General features: G+C 37.5%; 1 pseudogene across 1 annotated transcript; it reads right to left on the bottom strand.

The window, feature by feature from the left end:
• Positions 1 to 2,641: 2,641 nt before the first annotated feature.
• Positions 2,642 to 3,943, bottom strand: LOC102904416 (SERPINE1 mRNA-binding protein 1 pseudogene; annotated as a pseudogene). Its single transcript, XR_013044686.1, has one exon. The product of XR_013044686.1 is annotated as an SERPINE1 mRNA-binding protein 1 pseudogene (transcript).
• Positions 3,944 to 5,862: the final 1,919 nt, after the last annotated feature.

Genomic DNA, 5,862 nt, shown 5'->3' with positions numbered 1-5,862 from the left:
TCAGTCTACACCAATCATACACACTTTTAACATATCATATTAGAGAAATATCACTTCTGAATGCTGGGGGAATAACTACTACTAGGGTCAGCTGATAAATCACACATAGATAGAAGGCTAAAGTCAAAGAACAAATCATCATTGTATGTACCAGCTACATATCAAGCCTTCAACACTTCATGTGTGGTAGAACACAAAGACCAGCCTGATCTTTCTCCTCAAAATACTCAGCCCTCTCATAATTCAACAGTCTTTTTCTTAAATCCCCAAACTCCTCAAATTTTGAATAGTCTATTTCTCTAGCATCCATATCTAAATGATTGCTCTTGAGACTTGAGGTAAATTTCTACCTCTAGTCTCTTTTAAAAATTTTAAAAAATATCACTCATGACAAAGATTTAAAAGGAGAAAATGGTGACATAGAAAAGAGATATGAAAACAAAACAAAAACCAAACACATTAGGGAAAAGATTAAATCCTGTCCTTTTATAACTGTGCTATCTGAGGTTTGTGTTACAGTGATCCAAGATCTCAAAGGTACGGAAAGTCTCTATGGTCTCTCCAGCTGTGCCCCCCACCCACCCCCATCCTGGCCTGTCACTCTCCTCATTATTTTATATATGCAACTTTAACAGATGCGGCAGCTTTTTTTCATCTCTTGTTCCCCCAGCTCTCTACCGAAGCTTCAGCTTCTAATAGTTTCTTGCACTATCCTCTCCGGGGCTGCCTGAAGGCTATCTGACCACACTCGGTATTGTCTGTCATCTCAATGTTCCTTTGAAAGGTACAACTTCTTTTCTGCATGCTTGAAACTAAAGCATCAAATGGACCAAGGCTGAGGTTTGCTACCATTAGGAATGGTAGGAAGGGCACATAGGTCAAGGTTACCATGGTCTTTGAGAGTCATTGTGGGAAAAACCCTGTGAGATGATGAATTATTGGGATTAAATTGCCTACCTTGCTTTCTGTGAGCATGATTCCTTAGTAATACTCTCATTTTTAGGTGTCACTTATCTCATCAATTTTCACTTTCAGATGTTGACCTGGATGGATGCTGTCTTGCTGCTTCCTTATATACCTTGTCAGCATTTCCCTTGTCCTCCCAGTGTGAAGTACATAGCTTATAAAATTTGTACTAATCTCTTAAATAACCAAACCCTCATTTTCTACATGGACAAACTGAACATTTTCAATTTTCCTGCTTTGTGTTTATTTCCAAGTCCTCAATATATATATATATATATATATATATATATATATATATATATATATATGTGTGTGTGTGTGTGTGTGTGTGTGTGTGTAAAACATTCATAAATGCCAGGTACGAATCTAAATCCTTGTCTTCAAATTTAAATTTCCTTTGCAATATTAATTAGTTCCAGACTTTAAATACAGCTTTCTACAAAGTCACAGGGAATGGGGAAAATGTAGGAAATTAAATTCCCCTCTACAATCTAATATAAAAGGATCCCTGTTACTAGTAGACTGTTTGTTCCCACCCAAACCATAATGATCATAGTTTACTAACTACATTGTTGATATAATTCCCATCATCTGAGTTTGTTCCAGAGTTTATCATTAAGCTTTCTTTTCAAACATTCTGGCGTTTTTCTCCTCCTGTACCAAACCTTTTCACATTTCTCCCATTTCAAATGCTTTTAGTATATAGACATCACCTGGTCGTCTCAGAAACAACAGTGTACTTGGTTTCTTTAGTTTTTGCCAGTCAATTTTCATTGTTGTGAGAAATGCCTAATTCTCTCAAGTACAGAGGAGTGGGTTTCTGTTTGTTCACAGTTTCGAAAGTTTCAGTTAATATTTAGTTGGCTCAATCTATGTTGTGCTAAACATCAGCATGAAGCATGTAGTAAAATTTAAGATCACATTTGGGTACGCAGGAATCAGAAGGATGTACAGGAACAGGTTTGGGTAAAGATTTATTCTTCAAAGGTATTACCCAGTGGCTTGATTCCTACCACCATTTCTTACATTTTTCTGTAGTTTCTAACAGTTTGTTGGAAAGAATGCCATGAAAGTCGGAATCAATCAGTGGATTGATCCATGGTTTATTCAGAGCTCAGCTGTTCCAATTATCTCTCAATCCACTAGCTATATATCAAATCATCCATATATGACCCTTGTTTTCTTTTTCTTTCCTTTTTTTTTTTTTGTTTGTTTGTTTTGGTTTTTTGAAACAGGGTTTCTCTGTGTAGTTTTGGTGCCTGTCCTGGATCTCGCTCTGGAGAACGAACAGGCTGGCCTTGAACTCACAGATATCTGCCTGGCTCTGCATCCCAAGTGCTGGGATTAAAGGTGTGTGCCACTGCCGCTCAGCTGACCCTTTCTTTCTTTCTTTCTTTCTTTCTTTCTTTCTTTCTTTCTTTCTTTCTTTCTTTCTTTCTTTCTTTTTTTTTCTTTTTTACTCGTACACACTGTTCACACCTATATTTCAAGTTTGGAAATGCATATTTGCAAGCAGCAATACAAAAGTATTCATGAAGAATGCATAATCTCTGGAAAATTATGAAAACTTCCCTGCTACCAATACATTTCTAAATACAAAATTGACTAACATGTTACTTCTGTGTAGCTAGAGAAGTTCATTTTCAAAACAGATAAAATTCAGTCTTTAGGTGTGAATGGTATGAATGACAGTCTTTTTTTTTTTTTTTTAATTCTTAGTTGTTTGGGATCCTTAAGCATGCAAAAGCTTTGAACAGGAGGGTCCACAAAGGAACCAGTGTTGTATTATGGCATCCAGTTAGGCCAGAGCTGGTAATGCCTCTGGGTCATCTACATTAGGAGCAGAAGCACTTAACTTATCAGTCCTGATGCCACGGTTTGGACGGCCACCATGGCCACGTCCACTACGTCCTCCCCTGCCACCACGTCCTGGGCGCCCTAGGTCTCCAAAATTGATCTCCAATTGAGACGTTATATCATTTGCTGGCTTTCGGAAATGATGATCCATAACCGAATCTTCAGCATGAGCCTCTTCACTTTTTGATTTATGCAGAACAAACCCCTTTTTCCATTGTCTATCAGCACCTTCATTTGGTTTTCGGATATTAAATTCTACTTCCGCTCGGTCTTTATTTTGAATAGTTTTCCACTCATCCAAAGTCATCTCTTTTGGGCCCTCTTTAACCTCTTCAACTTCATTCTCCTTATTTTCAGTGTCTGCCACTGGGTGCTCTTCACTTTCAGGTGTTTCCTCAGTCACATTTGATTGATCCAAATCAGTTAATTCATCTTTGACAGTTCCCCAGTTGTGAGATCCGCTACCTCCGCGTTTGTCCTCATGCTTCAGGCCACTGTAATGCGAAAAAGAAGATCTACCACTTCTACTATGCCTGTCAAATTCACGCTTGCCACGAGAATCAAATCCATCGCCTCGGCCCATTCCACGTCCACGGCCTCCTCGACCCTTTCCAAGACCACCTCGGCCTCGGATAGGCCTTTCAATAATCGGTCTATCAGCTGAAAATTCACCACCTTCAGAACCCTTTTCTTCAAGTGGCTTTTCAAATCTTCTTTCCCGAGGTGTTTGCCTTTCTGGTCTCCCATCAGTTATTTCCCCTTCTCCCTGAAGTTGTTGATCAGGTCTTCTTCCAACTCGCCTTATTCCTTCTTTCTTAAGCGCCACCTGCGGCTGCATCTCCTCCTTTTTGTCATGCACGCCAAGGCTGGGGGGCAGCGGGTTCTTGCGGTCTTTCTGGGACTCTTTCCCAACTGTTTGCCCCCCAGGGTTGGAGTTGGTCTGGGCCGCGGCCTGAACCGCGCTCTTGGCCCCAGGGCCCCCAACGCCGCCCCCGCTGGCTTCTTTTTTCTTTTTCTCTGCTGACTTCAGTATCTCCAAAGGGTCGGATTCGTCGTCAAATAGCTGGTCGAATCTGTTGGTGACCACGCAGCCGAAGCCTTCCTGTAGGTGCCCAGGCATGATGCTGGCTCGCGTTCCTCCACGGATTGCAGCGGACTGTGCCGACCCAAAAGCGCCTGCTTCAGCTCTTCCCACAAGATCTGACCCTTTCTTGATAACAACTCATTTTCAAATTATAACACTTCCATTCTTGTTAGAGAAACTGTTTTCCGAAATGTGATAACAGTTAAAATTGGCTAGAACTATGGTCTTATCTTGTAGTTCTCAACTTATGGGTGTGGCTCCTATGAAGATCACAAATCAGATATTCTGCATATATTTATTAAAAATTCATAATAGTAGCAAAATTACAGTTATGTAGTAACAGTGAAATAATTTTATGGCTGAGGGTCATTACAAGATGAGGAACTGGGTTAAAGGGTCAGAGCATTAGAAAGGTTGAGAATCACTGCTGTTAGCACTATAACAATATCTTTTATAGTTTTATTCATGGAAATCAAATAGAACAAGGGAAAACACAAATAAATATATTTCAAGTCTCTTAAGAAAAACAGAAGAAAAAAATCAAGCCACAAAGAAAAGTAAAAATAAACAAACAGAAACATTAAAAGGAAGATTGATAAGGTATCTTCATGCAAGTCTATGTATATATTTTATAGCATTTATAGAGTAGGCCTTCTTACAAGAATATATATACATATACATATATACATATATATGCATATATGTATATATAAACACACACACACAATTATAGAGAGAAAACAAGAAGGTACATGTTGGTTTGTTTTAGAGTAAGTCTCATGTAACAAGGGGGAATTTCATAGTATGGAGCCATCTGCAGATGGAAAGATGAAATTCTCTCATTTAAAAAATGAAAGTTATATCCTCATCCATGAAATGAACTCATATATGGCTGAACAGGAATAATCCCATGGTGCCAATAAATGTAACATTGTGTGAAAATGTAATTTTAAAAAAGTAAAAATGGTTTTATGGCTATATTACTTATCACCAAATCATTAGAATAGAAATACAGATAATAGACTGATAAATGATAGATGGGTAGATAGCTGATAAATGGATGTATAGATAGATGATAGATAATAGATAGGTATGTTATAGATAGATGGAAATGTATACCTTTTATATTTGTCATAAAAGAAAGATAATGCTGCCTGTGAAAAAACAGATTTAAGAATTTTATCTTTTGCTCAGGTTTTTCCATAATTCTAAAACTGCTAAAAATAGTCTATGGAAAGGCAAAATGAAAGGAACATATATCTACATGGCCATTTGAATGCCTCATAGAAAATTAAGCAGCTTTTAACTATTATTTGCTTTGGATTTGCTACATTAAAACACTTTTTTAACTTTTCTTATTTACAAATATCAGAAAATATCCATCAAGAAAAACATATATTACTGTAGATTAATGCAATATAAGATAAAAAATATTTTTGTTTTCGACAATTCAGGTTGCTGAAAGTACTTTTCACATAAATCAGTAGCTGGAGGACAAAAGAATAGTTTTGTGTATAAAATAGTTTCTTGACATGTAGAATATCCTCCTGTATTCTAGTTGATCCCTTCTATGGGTGACATTGCAGCACAAACCAATTTCTTCTGTGACAAGGACAAAATAAATAAAGACTAAAATGTTTTTATGTGGATAAAAAGCAAATCAAAACAAAAAATTAAACTTTCATTGTTCCCACAAACCAAACTGTAAAGAGTGACTGAGCTATCTACAGAAAGAATGTTTACCTTTCTTTGCTCCTTGCTGTACTGGGTAAACCATAAAAGAGGAGAAAAAAAAACAGTATGGAGACACAGTACTGCTAATGGCTTCTTCTGTAACCTTAAGCAAGTCACTTAACCTCCTGATGACTCAGCTTTTCCATCTGTAACACTGAGTAGTAATTGCCTCATTTATTCTGAGCTCAATAGGTTGCCATTTGTATAAGCCTTGTTCAGCA

This window comes from Peromyscus maniculatus, chromosome 15 (genome assembly GCF_049852395.1).
Source record: "Peromyscus maniculatus bairdii isolate BWxNUB_F1_BW_parent chromosome 15, HU_Pman_BW_mat_3.1, whole genome shotgun sequence".
Lineage (NCBI taxonomy): Eukaryota > Metazoa > Chordata > Mammalia > Rodentia > Cricetidae > Peromyscus > Peromyscus maniculatus.
Note: the sequence above shows the minus strand (reverse complement) of the source record. Positions and strands in the feature narration are given on the sequence as shown.